This window comes from Oryctolagus cuniculus, chromosome 2 (assembly GCF_964237555.1).
Source record: "Oryctolagus cuniculus chromosome 2, mOryCun1.1, whole genome shotgun sequence".
In the NCBI taxonomy this organism is placed as follows: domain Eukaryota; kingdom Metazoa; phylum Chordata; class Mammalia; order Lagomorpha; family Leporidae; genus Oryctolagus; species Oryctolagus cuniculus.
In genome coordinates, this window is record NC_091433.1 from 156,310,264 (window position 1) to 156,329,712 (window position 19,449).

General features: G+C 38.5%; 1 pseudogene; it reads right to left on the reverse strand.

Annotated features, from left to right (window-relative positions):
• Positions 1 to 8,632: 8,632 nt before the first annotated feature.
• Positions 8,633 to 9,052, reverse strand: LOC100348549 (transmembrane protein 126A pseudogene; annotated as a pseudogene).
• Between the last annotated feature and the right edge of the window lie 10,397 nt (positions 9,053 to 19,449).

Consider the following 19,449-nt stretch of genomic DNA (forward strand, 5'->3'; position numbering starts at 1 on the left):
GTCGAGTTGGCTATAAGAAAGATACACAACAAATTTCAAGGACCTGATGTAAGAAAGAGAACATAAAATACCTTGTTAATAGTTTTGATAGATTAATGCATGTTATTAAACTTTATCTGTTTCTTTTTGACGTTTAGTCATGTGGTTAATGGAAAATTTAGAATGACACAGTTCACCTTAAATTTCCATGGGACTGCTAAGGAATTGAAGGGGTGAGCAGCATAGCCTTTACCTACCTTTCTTCCTTCCTTTCTTTTCTTTCTGGCATAGTTAGAGAGGGAGAAACAGAAGTGCTCCACCCACTGATTCACTCCCCAGGTCACACAACAGCTGGAGCTGGGCCAATCCAAAGCCAGGAGCTTCATCCAGGTGTTCCATGTGGATGCAGAGGTCCAAGGATTTGGGCCATCTTCCACTGCTTTCCCCGCCCATTAGCAGGGAGCTGGATTGGAAATGGAGCAGCTGGGACTTGAACTGGCGCTGGTGGAAGCTTAACCTGTTACGCCATAGTGCTGGCCCCCTAGCCTTTACCTTTCACAAGTGCTTTTTCATCAGTGCACCCCGACCAGCCCCACAGCTCCTCCCAGGGAGTTTCAGCTCCAGGGGTGCCTGGGGGCCCTCACCCCCTATTTCTGCAATGGAGTTGCCCAGCTGAGGTCTTTGTTCTTTGGTTTGAGCCCTCTCTCTACTGCTGCTTCGCTTCTGTTCCTCTGCATTATTCTAACTTTGTTCTCTTGAGTTGTGGCTCCTTTCCATAAACAATTGATAGTTTGCTATTTGGCATTTCATGCCTTTAATTTCCATTGTATCTTCTACATGAGCCACACAAACCCTTCAGAAAGAACCAGGATTGTGACAGCTGGCTGAGACCGCAGGGAACATTTTGTAAATGATAGGACTTGGCCCTCAAAGGAGGATGATGGCTTTACTTCAGGTCACCAGAAAGGTAAGCGTTGAACCAAACTCAGTTGCAGGTGTTAAGGGGGTGTGGGAAATGTGGAGTAATGGACAAGCCGTAGTACCTGTGCTCAGGAGGCCTGTGATGGTGGAGGTGAGCAAAGCACACACACAGATGAGGATGTGATCAGTGATGTGTAGCCCTGAGGAGGAGAGAGGAAGGGGCTGAGGGCTGGTGCTGAGGCACGCTGATGAGGGGAAGGACTGGAGGTTAAGGGATGGGGGACATCGAGTTAAGGCAGCTAATTTGACACTTTTCCAGTCCCCCTTTGACCCAGGACCACGAGCACATTGGCTTGCCTAACTTCAACGGCTCTCAGAGTCATCTTAGCTCACTGGGGATCCTGAATCAGGTCTGTAGTTAATCTTTGCCAAGCTGAGTGAACTCCTAGGTCTATGAATTAACCCATCCAGTCATTTGTATAGAAAATTTTCATCTGTGTTCATGAATAAGATCGGCCTGTGATTTTTCTTCCTTAAGATAACCTATTCATAAAATAGCCTGTAATGGTAAATGTAACTTTAGCATAGTTTTGAAGCTTGCAGTCTCTGCTCTGCGCAAGAGTTTGTGTACGGCTGACTGGTGGTTGCTTCCTTAAATGCTGAGTGGGGTTCAATTGTAAGCATCTTTGCCTAGAATTTTCTGGTGGAGGGGTTTATGGATTAAATTTCTTTAAAAGTAATATGGCAACTTAGAGTTACTATTTTTTTTTCTTTTACCAGACTTGGTGTTTTTTTTGTTTCTAGGAATTTGCCCATTTCATACAAACTTTCAAGTTAACTGGCTTTCAGTTCAAGGTATCTCTTACACTGTGACTTAGTTATGAGCATCTGTGGACTCTTTAGTGGTGCCCCCGTTTTTATCCATAATGCTGGTTATTTGATCTTTCTCTTTTACTTGAGTCGTCTCACTAGAGTTGATCAGTTTTATTAGTATTTTCAAGGAAACAACTTCTGGCTCTATTTGCTCTGTGTGAAGGCCTTCCCTAAACATCCGTGGAGATTAGGACAAGAGTACAAATGGAAGATATGCATAGGATTTCTTATGTATATCAATATGTATATAGCACACTTAGGATATATGGTTCTATTTTTCAATGTAAGATAAACATGTAACAACAAACTTGGAAAATATGTGAAAGCTATAGCTTCTGTGTGGCTAAAATTGATAAAACATCTGAGATAATTTTTATTTGGCATATCTTAGGTATTCTGTATACAGGCCTGTAATGTTTTGATGAAAATTTTATTTTACTTCTTAAAAATTAATAATCATGTTCTTCTAATCAAGATTTTTACACAATTTATATTAATTGGCAGCAATGAGTCTTTGTAATTATTAATTTTAAGCAATAATTTAAATTGGAAAAACTTCTCTTAGCTTGAAGAGTGAGAACTAAAGTTATCAACAAAATACTTAGCATTGCTTTGATTTGGAATCTTATATGTAGTACAGATACGGCAATGGAGTTGCATAAAAATTGCTATTGTAGAAAGGAGTCAAATACTTATATTTCACCAAAAAATCCTCATCACCAACAATTTAAAGTGATAACTAGATCCCTTCAGTATGTTTTTAAAAACATTTTCAAGTGTTTAGATGCTATAATTAAAACATAGAGCCACATTTGTTTGTTTTTTAAATCTCCTTCAGTCAAGACTATTCTTGTTCTATAATTGTCTGAAACTAGATGATACAACTTATTTGGAGGCTTATTTGTATGTCAATCCTGTCCTTCAAATTTATACAAATATTTTTGCTTCCCTGTTTTAAATTTCTCATTTATTGAAAACTCCCTTTTTTGCATCTTTCTCATGAAATTTCTTTGACTTTGACCTTGTCTAAAAAGTTTTAAAAGTTTTTAATGCTTTTAAAAGTATAAGAGCCAAATATCAACCTTTTGGGTTTTTTGGTCTTTCTACATTATTAATAGCAAGAAAAAATTCATTCCAAATAACTGATTTGCAAATTAAAATTATCATCACCTTCCCCCAAATACCACATTGCTTTGTTTATTTGAGGATCTGCTATTGTTTTGTTTAACTCATTTAGTGCATTTCATATCTTATCTAAATCAAATCTACTTATTCTAAGAAAACTTATTCAACGTTTCCATCCAGTGCCCTATGGTGTCTGTGAGATCAAATCTATGTGTGTTTAACCAAGATGCTCCACGTATAAGAGTTCTTGAAAACATTAATGGAAAATGTGTATTATGAAAAACTGTGCATGGATCTCAAAAATTGTTTGCACCCAAATCTTTTAATTATACTTTTTGTGAATTTTTTGAAGTATCCATACAATTGCATATAATTTTGAATTGTCTTGAATAATATCATTAACTGTTAACACAATTGGGCCTGTTTCTCCTAGAAACAAACTTGAACTGTGTTCTATACCGCTTGAAGAATGCATCTAGATTTTTGGACAGAATTCTGGCTTATACTTTTTATTTACCAGCTGGACAGTGCCATTGCTGAAACTTTGCTCACGACGACTTTTAAAGTCGGTTCCTCTTCTTTCAACAAAAGTAGTTTGGGTGGCTCTCCTCTTAACACAAAACCTGTACTTTTTATTTACCCCAGGTTTTTCCCTTCTTGTAGTCCATCAATACAAAGCAATGATGTCGTTTGATGTAATTTTTGTCCTTATTATAATATAGTTGAATAAAGTAATATTCATTCTCATTTTATTGTATGCACTTAGTTTCTATATTTTTAACCTTATTTCCTGTTAACATCTCATTTTGAATTCTCTAACTTAGATGGTGATTGTTTCTGTTTTGAAATCTGTCTTATATTTTTCTTTAAATGTTGTACCATTAGTTTTTTTTAAAAGCCTTAACTTGCTTGGTTAAAATAATGGATACGTAAGTCTCATCAGAGTATCAATAATGGATACATAATTCTCATCATATTAGTGCACATGTCTCCTGATTGAGTACAGTCAAGAGGCTGCTTTTTTTACTTTGAATAATAATATGGATTTTTTTGTGCATCTGATATTCAACTTTTTATTAATCAATAATCCAATTCTTTCTAGTCATAAATACTTTCATGGTAGAAGCTGGCTTGAATTTTGATTATAAAACATATAACCATTATAAAGCTTTTTATCTACAGTTTCTCCATTGGAAATAGTTTTGATGTAAAATGAAACATCAAATTTTCTTCCATATTTATCCAGTGGGGACGTGTAAGCATTGGTTTGTATCAGGTTGGGTTTGGTGAGTATTCTGTTGCTGTGCAAAGACTGTTGACTGATGCCCCTAGGATCTCTGTCCAATAGACAGTTAAGTCGAGCAAGTGTCTTTTTTCACATCTAACATGCTAATTTTATGAACAGGATTTCTGATTTTAATGGGAAGGCTAGAGGTTAGTTTTACTTATGAGTTGTAGATTAGAATGGCTCTTTTTTCATTGCCATTGACAGCTTTGTTTAGTATGAAGTTGCAAGTTTTATCCGACTTGTTGAAACTGCAGATTTCCTAAGAATATCTTAATGCTCATTTTTTTTATAAATTATTAAAATTTCGTTAAAAATTTTCTAATGTCTTTTTCTCAAATTCCCTTTTGTCTCATGTTTGACAGAAGTCTGTTCCTTGTAATTGCTTCTAGTGTTTAAAAGTTCAACATAACCATACTTTTAGGTATTTTCTCTTTTTTTTAAAGATTTTGTTTATTTATTTGAAAGACAATGGCAGAGGCAGGAGATCTCCCAACCACTGGTTCACTCTCTGGCCGCAGCAGCCAGGGCTGGGCAAGGCTGAGGACAGGAGCCGAGGGCTGCATCTGCGTCTCCCACGTGGGTGGCAGGGGCCCAAGTGCGTAGGCCGCCGCCTTCTGCTTTTCCAGGCTCGTTAGCAGGAAGCTGCACCACAACGCTGACCCCTCTGTTACCTTTGTCCTTCCTGAGTTCTGCTTTGCTGTATTTTATTCTAGGACTATCTCCTTCTTCACTAAACCTTCCTGAAGGTCTAAAGCATTAAAAAATAAAAAGGATTCAAATGACGTAGAAGTTTTAATGAATGTTTTTTCACCAAAAAATTTCTAGTTCGTATGAAGTATCAAATGCTTCAAAAACTTTATTTCTCTTAAACTGTGCAGAATTATTTACTAAAATAAAGACAAAATACAAAATGTAATTGAACTGTGAAAATTCTAAATACTTTTAAAAAATTGGAACATTTACTACTGATTTAAAAATGTAATACTTCTGTATGAATGAGTGGGAATGTGAAACTTCATGACTAAGAAACTTCACAATTGTAGCATCATTTCCTATGTAGTTGGTAATATGAAGAAGTAGAATTGCATTTCATGCATATTACATTCAAGAAAAATATGAGTGGTTTAATATTGCAGAATCCTGAAATCAGCAGTCATTGTTGTTTCCAATTCCAGAACACGGATTGAAACACAAAGGAATCAAGAAAACGGACCCCTCATGCTACCAGGAACAATGTTTTATGTAAGGTTCTTTCAAATTCCTGCTGAGTCTGGCCAGTTAGTTACCTTGACCTTTCACATCAGTGTCTTGTTACATCCTCCTTGCATGCTAAAAAGTGTCTATATCTGAGGTTGGCAGTGGCAAAACCCATACCATGTCCTGGCCTTCTGCTGGGCGGCAGAGATTCCCCAGGTCGTGAGGGTTGGTGGTGAGATGAGGAACTGTTGGGCCCAGCCCCGGATCTGCAGTGATGGGGCGACTGTGTCCTTTAACCAATGTGCAGTGTGTGGCGGGGGGCACGGGATGGATGGCTGTGCTTTCTCTCCATACATGGATACCTACTTGTTCCAGCATGATTTGTTGAAAAGACTCTTGTTTTCCATACAATTGTCTGCATTTTTGTCAAACATCATTTGTATCTTTGAGTCTATTTTAAACCATTGTTTAATTTTTCTACATTTTTACTATATTATTTTTAGACAGTGTCTTTATTACGGCAGTTAATTTCTTGAGAAGGCAGGCATATGACAGAGAAGTTAAACACTGCATCCGTGTTGGAGTTCCTGGGTTCAAGTCCAACTCTGCTTCCAATTCCAGCTTTCTGCTAATGTGCACCATGGGAGGCAGCAGTTCAAGTACTTGAGTCTCTGCCACTCACATGGGTGGGAGGCTCAGATTGAGTTTATAGCTCCTGGCTTCTACCCAGTGGGCATTGTTGTGGAAATTGTTCATTTTTGGGAATGAACCAATGGGTGGAAGATTTGTTTCTTCCTTTATCTCTGTCTCTCTGACTTCAAATAAAAGACAAATTAAAGCTAAAATATAATTCTTGAAATTGGGTTATATAACTCCTCCAACTTGCTCCTGATTTTCAAGGCCATTTGTGCAACCATTTTAATCTTAGAACAAACTTACCAATTTCTACAAAAAAAGAAAGCTAGCATTTTAAGTGGGATTATACTGAATCAACAGAGCAATTTGGAAGAATTAACCTCTTACCAATAATCTTCTGTTTATGAACACAATATATCTCTATGTTTTCAACATGTCAGCATGCTCTTAGTATTTTGTAAAATTAGTATTATTTCATATTTTTGATGCCAATAAGAATTTTTTTTAAAAAACTATTTATTTGAGAGAATATAAATGGAGAGTTCCCAGGTGATGATTCACTCCCCAGAGGCTTACAATGGTTTGGCATAAACCATGTTGAAGTCGGGAGGCCTCCTATGTGAGTGGCAGGGACTCAGCTACTTGCGCTGTTATCTGCCATCTCCCAGGGCGCACATCAACAGGAAGCTGGCACTGGGACCTGAGTCAGAACTGGAACCCAGGCCCTCCAGGAGGGGATATGGGTGTCCCAGGTGGTAGTGGGAAAGGCCTGCCCAGTGGAATTTTTGAAAAGGATTTTTACACTTGTGTTTGTGAAGAGTATCTACCCCTGGTTTTCTTTATTTGGATGTCTTTGATTTTGGTATTAGGCTGATGTTGGATTGCTATAATGAACTGGGAAATACCCCTTCCTCTGGAATTTTTGGGAAGAGTTTTTGCAGAATTGTCATTCAAATGTTTGGTAGCATTTATCAGTGAAGACATGGGAACCTGGAATTTTCTTTAAAAGGCACAAAGCTATTCAGTTTACTTATTTCTTCTTAAGCAAGCTCTGGTATTTTGAATGTTTCAGGAATATATTCATTTCATCAAAGCTTTTTAACTTGCATAAAATTATAATCTTTATTCCCTTAATGCTTAGAATTTGCAAATTATCTCTCATTCCTGATATTTGAAATTTATATCTTCTCTCTTTTATTCTTGATCTGGATAAAAATACACTAAGTTTTGTTGATTTTTCTTTAGGAAGTGGTTTTGATCTCATTGATTTTCTCTTTTCCCCCTTATTTCATTGATTTCTTTTATTGTACTTACTTTGGTTTAATTTTCTTTCTAAATTAAAGCATTTGATAATACACAGATATTCAGAGGGTAAATGTGTTATGTGTATACATTGTAAAAAGATTAAATCAAGCCAATTGACATATCCACCACTTTACCTACTTATTATTTTTGGGAGATTAAAACATTTTAAATCTCATTTCAGCAATGTTGAGATACACAATACATATTGTTAATTACTGTCACCATGCTGTACGGTAGATCATTGGAACTTACTCTTCCTCTCTAACTGAAAGTGCACCCTCTGAGCATCAGTTCCTCTCTCCCCATCTTGCCCACCCCCCTGCCTCTGGTAGACACCATTCTACTCTGTTTCTAAGAGTCGGACTTTTTTAGATCCTACGAATAAGTAAGATCACACACCATTTGTCTTTTGAGCCTGACACGTTTCACTTAGCACAAAGCACTCAAGATTCATCCATGTAGTTACAAGTGACAGAATTTTTCTTTTTAAAGTCTGCATAGCGTTCCCTTGGGTGTATACACTGTGTTTCTTTAGCCACTTGTCTGTTGAATAGACACTTGGGTGCATTGCATCTCTTGGGTATTGTGAATAATGCTGAAATGAACACATGAATACAGATATCTATTGACATACTGATTCCAACTCCTTTGGATACATACACAGAAATAAGGTTGCTGGATCACATAGTAGGTCCATTTAATTTTGTGAACAAACCCTTAAAGTTTTCAAAAATGGCTCAACTCACTTACATTACTATCAATAGTGTTCCACTGTTCTCTTTTTTCCACATCTATGCCTCTGTATAGATGCTTATATATTTTTATTTGATATAAACCTATATATGTATTTATATTATTTGAAAGGCAAAGTTACAGAGAGAGGGGGAGAGACAGACAAATCAGTCTTCCATCTGCTGTTCCACTCCCCAAATGGCTGCAAGAGCCAGGGCTGGGCCAGACCGAAGCCAGGAGCCTGGAACTCCATGTGGGTCTCCATGTGGGTAGAAGTGGGCCCAAGGAGCTGTCCTCTGCTGTTCCAGGCACATTAACAGGGAGCTGGATCAGAGGAAGAGCAGCCAATACTCCAACCAGTGCTCGTACGGGACACTGGTGTCACAGGCAGCAGCTTAATGTCCTGTGCTACCACGGCAGCCCTGCCAATCATTTTTTTTTCTCTTTAAGTTGACATCCTTTATTGGAGTTCAGCCTTTTCTTGCCTTGTGTAATCTTTTGTGAAGCTCCAAAATTGTACTTCACATGATAAATGACAGTTTTATATATATATATATATATTCATAATCTTAGATATAGCTTATTTTTACCATTTTATTTTTGTACATATATTTGCTTAAAATCAGTGAAATTTTAAGCCGGGTTCAGGTAACTGAAGGGCCTTTATAAGTAGTTGATATTGTCTAGACCCAAGGTATACATCGAACAGTCTGGAGCAAAATGGGAAATACCATCTTTGTAGACAGACTTTGAAATTCTAATCCGGTTTGTTAGAATGTTTCCTTTCTCTGGCAGCAGGGCTGATTGACACCTGGCTGCTAGGCCACGATTCACAGGTGTGGCCCAAAAAACAGGGTGCAAACCACCAAAAACAAGACCACCGAGTCCACTCCATGTTACAGGACAGGTGTTACAATTCAAATCACCTATACTCGAAGGAAAACTTAGAAAACCTTTGTAGGCTACATGTGCCGTCAAGAGTGGGATCACTGCCATGGGTAAGCCAGCACCTATATGAGCATACATCACAATCAAGACCCGTAGAGAAAGACTGTTTGCTATTAGGCCACAGAGAACAGCATTAATTCCAACATATGTTGATCCGTGTTGAAGTAGATTCCTTTCTGGTTCTGGAAGTTGGTTAATTTTTTTGGTTCTGATCTCCAAAATTGTTAAGTTTTCTTTGACAGTATCTGGTCATGACTTCCCATCTTGAGCCCTTGTGCTCGCCCTGTGCCAGCAGCCAGTGCCTCCCCTGGTCTTCCTCAGTCACGGCTGAGGCTCACCCTGTAACCTTTTCTCAGCTCTCCAGCATAGCCATCTTGAGCCAACACATGGCTTGTCAATTTTTGCATAAAAGCCTTCTAATGGGTGTGAGGCTGTATCTCCTTGTTGTTTTCATTTACATCTCCCTGATGATTAGCAAGGTTGAGAATTTTTTGATATATATGTTGGCCATTCATATGCCATCTTTTGAGAAATGTCGATTCAAGTCCTTTATTTTTAAATGGAGATAATTTTTTTCTTGCTATTGAGTTGAGTTCTTTTTATTATGAGCCTATTAGCCTCTTATCAAATGTAAGGCCTGCAAACATTTTCTGCTAATGCATGGGTCACCTCTCTACTCTGTTTCCTTTGCTATGTAGAAGCCGTTTAGCTTAATGGAGTCTCATGTTTATGCATTTAGTCTCATTGCTCATGCTTCTGGAGCTCTGTACAAGAAATGACCACCCAAACTGGTGTTGTGAAGATTCTCCTCTGTGTTCTTCTGGTAGTTTTGCAATTTCAGACCTTCACATTTAAATCCTTAATCCATTTTGATCTGATTTTTGTATATGGCGTGATAGAAGGATTTGCTATCTTTTCTCTACATGTGGATATGTAGTTTCCCCAGCCATTTATTGAAGACTGTTCTTCTCCATTGTACATTCTTTGCACCTTTGTTGAAAATCACTTGTCCATAAAAGTATAGGTTTACTTCTAGGTTTTCTACTGTTTCATTTTTTTCCTTTGTGTGTGTTTGTGTGTGTGTCTGTGTGTTTAACACCAGTCCCATAGTGTTTTGATGATGATAGTCCTTTTTAAAATTTTTTATTTATTTATTTATTTTGACAGGCAGAGTGGACAGTGAGAGAGAGAGAGACAGAGAGAAAGGTCTTCCTTTGCCGTTGGTTCACCCTCCAATGGCTGCCGCGGCTGGCGCGCTGCGGCCAGCACACCGCTCTGATCTGATGGCAGGAGCCAGGTGCTTCTCCTGGTCTCCCATGGGGTGCAGGGCCCAAGCACCTGGGCCATCCTCCACTGCACTCCCTGGCCACAGCAGAGAGCTGGCCTGGAAGAGGGGCAACCGGGACAGAATCCGGCGCCCCAACTGGGGCTAGAACCCGGTGTGCTGGCGCCGCAAGGCGAAGGATTAGCCTAGTGAGCCGTGGCGCTGGCCTGATAGTCTTTTATAATATATTTTGAAATAAGAGTGATACCTTCACCTTTGCTATTTTCACTCAAGATTGCTTTGGCTTCTCAGGGTCTTTTGGTGATTCAATATTAATTTTTAGAATTCTTTTTTCATTTCTGTTAAAAGTATCATTGGAATTTTGTTAGTGAATGCATAGAATCTGTAGATCATTTAAAGTATTATGGACTTTTTAAAAAATTTATTGATTGATTTATTTGAAAGAATGATGGAGAGGGGGAAGCAGAGAGAAAGAGAGACAAAAGATCTTCCATCTGTTGGTTTACTCTCCAAATAGCCGCAACAGCCAGGTCTGGGCCAAGCCAGAGCAGAGAGCCAGGTCTTCAATGTGGGTGTTAGGGGCCTAAGCACCTGGGCCATCTTCTGCCTTTCCAGGCTCATTAGCAGGAAGCTGGATCAGAAGCAGAGCACTAGGACTTGATATGTACTCTGATATAGGATTCTGGCATCACAAGCAGCAGTTTAACCTGTGCTACAATGCCAGCTCCTGGACATTTTGATAATATTAAGTCTTCCAATTCATGAACATAGGCTATCTTTTCAATTGCTTGTGTCATTTTCAATTTCTTTCACAGTGTTTCATAGTTTTCACTTTATTGATCTTTTACCTTGATTAAATTTACTGCTAAGCATTTTTTCGCTTGTAAATGGCTTTAGTTTCTTATTTTCTGATAGTTTATTCATGTGTAGGAATGCTACTGATTTTTGCATGTTGATTTTTTTATCCAATAAGTTTATTGACTTCGTTTATCAAGTCTAACAGGGTTTTTTTTTCTTTTTTTTTTTTTTTGAGTCTTTAGGATTTTCTATAAATGAGATAATTGTAATCAGGGACAATTTAACTTCCAACTTCCCAATTTTTATTCCTTTTCTTTCTTTTTCTTACCTAATTGCCCTGGCTAGGACTTTCAGTACTCTGTTGAAGAGAAGTAGTGAGTGTATCTTTGTCTTGTTCCTAATTTTACAGTAAAATCTTTCAAGAGTATTGTAGTTGTGGGTTTGTCAAATGTGACTTTAATTGTGTTGAGGAACATTCCTTCTAAATTACTTGAGAGTGATTTTTTATTCATAAAAGGTGTTGAGTTTTGTCAAATGCTTTTTCTGCATCTATTGAGATGATTGTGTGGTTTTTGTCCTTTGTGTTATTAACAAGGTGTATCACATTTATTGACTAAGGATGTGGAATCATCCTTACATCCCAGGGATAAATCTTGATCATGGTAAGTGATTTTTATACAAAATACTATTAAATTTGGTTTGCTAGTATTTTGTTGAGGAATTTTGCTTATACTTGTAAGTTCATCAGAATTATTTTCTTTGTTTTAATGTGACTGCTGAGATCACTGAATTGAGACTTTTCCTGTTTTCTAATGAAAACATTTCAGTATTGTGAATTTCCATTAAAGCATTCCTTTAACTGCATCTTATGAATTTTGATATGTAGTGTTTTTAGTTCCCTCAGTTAAAATACTTCTGACTTTTCTTCAACTTAATATTTTGTTATCTTAGAGATAACATGTTTTTAATTTCCATTATAGTCAAAGACTTAATACTCCACTGACTAAAGAGTTCAACAATAAAAAGTAAGAAGACCACAGTTCAGCAGGAATATAAGCAAGGGCTATAAACAATAATCAAATGGAAAGGTGTTCAGTTTCACCCATATACAGTAAATATTTTTTTTGGTTCATGTTTCTAAGTATTTGAATATTTTCTAAATACTTTTTATTCCTAGTATAATTCCTTTGAGGTTAGGGAACATATTTTATATATGACTTGAAGCCTTTTAATATCATACGGTCTTTATAGCCCAAAATATTGTCAATCTAGGTAAATATTCTATGTTCACATTAGAATAATGTATGTTCTGTCACTGGGTGAACATTTACATAAATATTAGCCAATTAAACTGATTGGAAGTGTCTTTTTGACTATTTTGTTGTTCTATCAATTCCTGAACAAGGAATATTGACCTTTCTGACTATTCTTTGGATTCTATGATTTCTTATATAATCTTCTGTTTTATACATTTTGAAACTGTTATTGGGTCTATGTACATGTAGCCTGAGGTCCTCCCTTTCCTATTATGAAGTGTCTCTGTTCATCCCTGGTTTGCTCCTAGTTTATTAGCATGGCATATTTGCCCTTTAACTTTCAACCTACTGCTGTCTTTGTTGATAAAGTACATTTCTTATAGGAGACATACAGTTAGGTCTTGCTTCTTTACCCAATATGGCACTCTCTGTCTTTTAAGTGAGCATATTTAGACCATTTACATTTAATATTATGGATACTGTGGCTTGGTTAATCTACTACCTTGTTATTTGTTATCTGTCTACCTTATTTGTTCCTTGTTCCCCATTTCCTCTTTTTGGGTTGATTTTCCTCTTTTAAATTTATAGACTATTTTAAAAATTATTTCCTTTGTTGGATTATAGTTATTACACTTTGCTTATTTAGTGATTGCTTGGGGTTTAGATATACATATTTAACTCATCATAGTCTATCTTCAATTAGTAGTGCTTCTTGTGTAATATAATAAACTGGCAACAGTTTCCTTGCATTTCCCTTCTGGCTTCTCTTTTTTTTTGTCATATATTTTCCATCTTTGCTGTAAGTGGTATAACATTTTGCTGTTATTTTCACTTTAAGCAGTTAATTCTGCTTTTAAGACTAAACATAGCAAACACACAAATTAATGTTTCTAGTGCTTTTTATTTATCTATTGAGATTTTTTCCCCTAAAAGACTTTCTTTAAATTCTTTGTTTTAATACACATCTGCTGCTGAATTATTTCAGCTTTTATATTTGAGTCTTGTTTTTCAGATTTATTTTATTTATTTGAAAGGCAATGTGACAGAGAGAGGAAGAACAAGAGAGAGAATCTTCTATCTGTTGGTTTACTCCCCAGATGTCTGCGACAGTTAGGGCTGCACCAGACTGGATCCAGGAACCTGGAACTCCATTCAGGGCTCCCACATGGGTGGCAGGAACCCAAGTCCTTGAGGCATCATTAACTGCTTTCCCAGGTGACTTAGCAGGGAGCTGGATCAGAAGTGGAGCAGCCAGGGCTTGAACCAGCTCTCTGATATGAGTTGCTGGCATCACAAGTGGTGGCTTAATATACTGCACCACAATGCTGGCCCCCTCTGAAATCCTTATTTTGTCTTTTTTTTTTTGGCGGGTGTGGGGGGGTGGGTGGGGTCTGGACTGCTAGGCTGACAGGTGTTTATTCCTCCTCCTTCAGTATTTGTAAGATTTCACTCCATGATTTCTAGCTGACATGGTTGCCCATCAAAATTCTGATAAAATTCTTTGTTGCTTTGTACATAGTGTAAGTGTTCCCTCTGCCCAGTTGTAAGATTTCTCTCTTTAATTTAATTATGGTTGTGTGTCCTTCGTGTTTCTTTTGCTTGGAGTTCATTTTTGTTTCTGTGGACTGATTTACATAATTTTTGGCCTTCATTTCCCCCATGTTTCTATCTTACCTCTTTCTCCAATTACATCTATTTTGTTCACTTAGTTCACAGATATTCTGCTCTCTCTACCCCTCACCCCAAATCTTTCATTTTTGGATACTTTCTGTTGCTATATTTTCAAGTACACAATTCTTTTCTTTTATTCATTCTTTTTTTTACAAGATTTTATTTATTTATTTGAGAGGCAGAGTTACAGATGGGGGGGGCAGGGGGAGAGAGAGAGAGGCAGGTGGTTGTGGGGGGATGTCTTCCATCTGCTGGTTCACTCCCCAAAATGGCTGCAGTGGCCGAAGCTGAGCTGATTTGAAGCTAGGAGCCAGGAACTTCTTCTGGATCTCCCATGCAGGTGCAGGAACATAAGCACTTGGGTCATCTTCTACTGCCTTCCCAGGCCATACGCAGAGAGCTAGATCACAAGAGGAGCAGTTGGACATGAACTGGTGCCCATAAGGGATGCTGGCGCCGCAGGTGGAGGCTTAGCCTATCACGCCACAGTCCTGGCACCCACCTTTCTTTCTTTCTTTCTTTCTTTCTTTCTTTCTTTCTTTCTTTCTTTCTTTCTTTCTTTCTTTCTTTCTTTCTTTCTTTCTTTTTAAGATTTATTTATTTGAAAGTCAGTTACAGAGAGAGGAAGAGAGGGAGGGGTAATGGGGGAGGAGGGAGTGGGGGAGAGAGGGAGGTAGGTCTTCCATGGGCTGATTCACTCCTCAAATAGCCACAACAGTTGGAGTTGAGCCTATCCAAAGCCAAGAATCAGGAGTTTCTTCTGGATCTCCCACGTGGGTGCAGGGGCCCAAGGGCTGAGCTAGATGGGAAGTGGAGCAGTCAGGACTAGAACTGGCACCCACGTGGAATGTCAGAATTGCAGGCTTTAACATGCTGTGCCACAGTGCCATGAAATCGCCCCCCCCCCCCCGTTCTTTTCTGTAGAAGTGTCTAATTTCCTGTTCATCCTTTCCAGTGTCTATTTTATTTCAGACACTTAACACTTTTATTTTTAGAGTTTGGATTTTTTTTTCTTTATATTTTCCATGTCTCAGCATATTCAATCTTTACTTTCCTGAACATAGAAAATATAATTATGCTAACTATTTTAACTTTTTTTCAGAAATTTTATTTTTATTTGAAAGACGGTATTACAGAGAGAGGGAGAGACAGAGATCTTCCATCTGTTGGTTCTCTCCTAAAATGGCCAGGGTTGGGCCAGGCCAAATCCAGGAGCTTCATCCAGGTCTCCCACATGGGTGCAGGGGCCCGAGCACTTGGGCTATCCTCCGTTGCTCTCCCAGCAGTGAGCTGGTTTCTAAGTGGAGCAGCTGGGACTATAGCTAGTGCACATATAGGATGGCATCTCCAGTAGTGGCTTAACCTACTGCACCACAACACTGCCCCTGATTTTAACTTTTGTCTGCTCATTTAATCACTTTTGTCATTTCCTTTTTTAATATTTTAATTTATACATAGAAATTATACATATTTTATAGGGAGCTGTGGGACTTTCAACACATGAAAACCATATATAATGATCAGCTCAAGGTAATTGGCATATAAATCATGTCTGACATGTATCATTTCATTTGTGTTGAGACCATTCAGAATCTTTTATTTATTTGAAAGAGCTACAAAGAGAGGAGAGACAGATCTTCCATCTTTTGGTTCACCCTCCAAATGGCCGCAATGACCAGGGCTTGGACAGGCTGGTCCTGAAGCCAGGAGCTTCTTCCAGGTCTCCCATGTGAGTAGAGGGCCCCAAGGACTTGGACCATCCTCTGCTGCTTTCACAGGCCCTGAGCAGGGAGTTGGATTGGAAGTAGAGCATCCAGGGCTTTGAACTGGTGCCCATATAGGATACTGGCACTGCAGACAGCAGCTTAACCTGCTGCACCACAGTGTAGATCCCGTAAGACATTTATTTGAAAGGCAGAGTGGCAGAGACCCCAGAGAGAGGGAGGGAGAAAATATCTTCCATCTGCTTGTTTACTTCCCAAATGGCTTTAAGACCAGGACTGGACCAGGCCAAATCCAGTAGCCAGGAACTCCATCTGGGTCTCCTACAGGCATGGCAGGGTCTGAGCACTTGGGCCATTTTCCACTGCTTTCCTAGGTGCATTAGCAGGGAGCTGGATTAGAAGTTGAGCAGCTGGAGGGCCGGTGCTGTGGCGCACTGGGTTAATCCTCCGCCTGCAGCTCCGGCATCCCATATGGGCACCGGTTCTAGTCCCAGCTGCTCCTCTTCTAGTCCAGCTCTCTGCTGTGGCCTAGGAAAGCAGTGGAGGATGGCCCAAGTGCTTAGGCCCTGCACCCGAGTGGGAGACCAGGAAGAAGCACCTGGCTCCTGGCTTCGGATCGGTGCAGCTCTGGCCACTGTGGCCATTTGGGAGGTGAACCAACGGAAGGAAGACCTTTCTCTCTGTCTCTCTCTCTCTCTCTCACTGTCTGTAACTCTACCTGTCAAATAAATAAATAAAAATGAAAAAAAGTTGAGCAGCTGGGACTCAAGCTAACACTCTTTATGGGATGCTGGTGTTGCAAGCTGCAGCTTAACCTGCTGTGCTGCAACGCTAGTCCCCATTCAAAAATCTTTTGAGTAGTCATTTTTAAATATTCCATTAACTGTTGTCAACATAGTTATCCCCTTCTGTGCTATGGAACATTAGAAGTTATTCCTCTGCTGCAACTGCACCGCTGTTCCCACTAACCATTCTCTCGCCACCCCCCATTTCCCCACAAGCTTGTTAGGCTGTGGTAGCCACTCTTCTTTCCTTTGTTTGCTTGAGATCCACTTTTTTTCTCCAACATGCAAGTGAGAATGCACATTACTTGTCTTTCTGTGCCTTTTTTCACTTAATGTCCTTCAATTTCATCCACGTTACTCTGAAGGCAGAGTTTCATTCTTATGTATGGCTGACTAATATTTCATTGTATATGTGTGCCTCATTGTCTTTAACTACTCATTTTTGTACATTCTAGACTGAAATACACAAGTGCAGACATTTCTTTCACATTTATTTCAGTTCTTTTGCATAGATACCCAGTAGTGATCTTTCTGGTCATAAGAAGGTACTGTTTCTAGTTTGCTAGAGGTATTTCCATACTATTCTCCATAGTGGCTGTACTAATTAACATGACACAACACAATGTGAGATTTCTCTTTTCTTCACATCCTTGACAACTTTCCCCCCTTTTTATATTAGCTGTTCTGACTGGGGTGAGATGATATTTCATTGTGGTTTCGATTTGCATAGCCCTGGTGATTAGTGATGTTGAGCATATTTTCATAGACTTGTTGGCCATTTGTAGATCCTCCTGTGAGATATCCTCTATTCAGGCCATTTGTCCAACTTTTAATTAGTTTTTGTTGTTGTGCCATTGAGTTATTGGAGTTCCTTATGTATCTGTAAGTTAATCCCTTTTAAGATAAATAATTTGCAAACATTCTCTTCCATTTTGTATGTTGACTCTTAACTCTGTTGATTATTTTCTTTGCAGAAGCTTTTATAGTTTGATGTAACCATGTTTGCCAATTTTTGCCTGTGCTTTTGGACTCATAGCCAAAAAGATCTTTGCCTAAAACCAATATCCCTATATTTTACTCTGGTAATTTCATAATTTCAGGTCCTATATTTAAGTCTTTGATAATTTTGAGTTGATTTTTATATGGCTAGAGATAACTTCTGCATTTGTATATCCAGTTTTCCCAGCATTACTTTTTGAAGAGATTGTCACTTTTCTGAGGTATGTTCTTGCTTCTTTTGTTGGAGATCAGTTGGCGATAAAAAAATTACTTCTGGGTTCTCTATTCTGTTTTATTGGTATATGTGTCTGATTTTAAGCCAATACAATATGGTGTTGATTATTATCACTTGTAGAATGTTTTGAATTCAGATGTTGTAATGATTTCAACTTTGTTCTTTCTGCCCAGATTTATTTTGGATATTCAGAGTCTTTTGGGGTTCTATACAAATTATAGGAGTGTTTTTTTCCCCATTTCTGCAAAGGATGCCATTGGTATTTTGGTAGGAATTGCATTGACTATGTAGATTGCTTTGGGCAGTATGAACATTTTAACAATATTAGTTATTCTAATCCATGAACATGGGATGTCTCTCCTGTATTTTGTTCCCTCTTCAAATTTTTCATTAGTGTATTGTGATTTTCATGGTAGAGATCATTCATTTCCTTTGATTAAATTTATTCCTAGCTATTTTATTTTCATTTTCTGTAGTTATTGTGAATAGCAGTGTTTTCTTGATTTCTTTCTCAGCAATTTCACTATTGATGTATAAAGAAGCTTCTGATTTTGGATGTTGATGTTGTGTCCTGTAACCCTACTGAATTTATCATTTCTAACAGAAATGGGGTGTCAGCACTGCAGGTGGTGGCTTTACCCTCTACGCCACAGCACCAACCCCTGGTGGGTGTATTAAAAATGAGGTCTTTGGTGTGGAATTCTGGACAGGAATCAATTATGACTTGAGCGTCTCGACTGCACTATGGCCACAGTTAAATACAGAGACCCTCTGAATTATGGAATTGCTAATATAAACACAAGACCTATGCTGTGCTGTCTTTGGTTTGATCTTCCTGGATTCACATCAAAAGCTTCTTGGGAGATAAATCCCATCAACATTCAAGAGGATTCTAGGAACACATCTTACGTATCATCTGCCAGAGACAAGACTACAACTGCTTCTTGTTTCTTTATACTGGTTATTTAAAAATCCTAAATATAGGGGCCAGTGTTGTGGTGTACTGGGCAAAGCTACAGCTTGCAGCACCTGCATCCTATATGGGTGCTGGTTTGAGTCCCAGCTGCTCCACTTCTGATCCAGGTCCTTGCTAATGTGCCTGGGAAAGCAGAGGAAGATGGCCCAGTTCCTTGGGTCCCTGACACCCATGTGGAAAACCTGGAAGAAGTTCCTGGGTTCGGCCTGGCCCAGCTCCTGACACTGTGACCATCTGGGGAGCCAACCAGTGGATGGAAGATATCTCTGTCTCTGTAACTCTTTCCAAAAAAGTGAATAATTTTTTTAAAAAAATCCTAAATATAAATGTCACTATTTAATTATGAGTGATATAATTAGAAATTGACAAAAATAAAATGATAAATAGAACTGTTTTGGACCGTACCCTCAACACAAGGTGGTCATGTACTAATCTGATGATTTATTTTCTGAAATGTCAAAATAACTATTGGGCTCAGAAAGTCACTCTAAATCTGTAACTGTTGTTTGAAAGTCATAATTTTGATGTCTGTAAAATGAGTTACACCAGCTTTTGTCCAATAACCACAAGTTTCTCTCTGCCCAAGGATGAGTATTTTTGCTGAACATTTAAGGGAAATATCAATATTTGACTGGGGAATGAGGAATTTGTCTATTTGCACAGTGGGCTTATTTCTCTTACTCGAATGGTTTAAATCGGGAGTATGGAAACTCTTG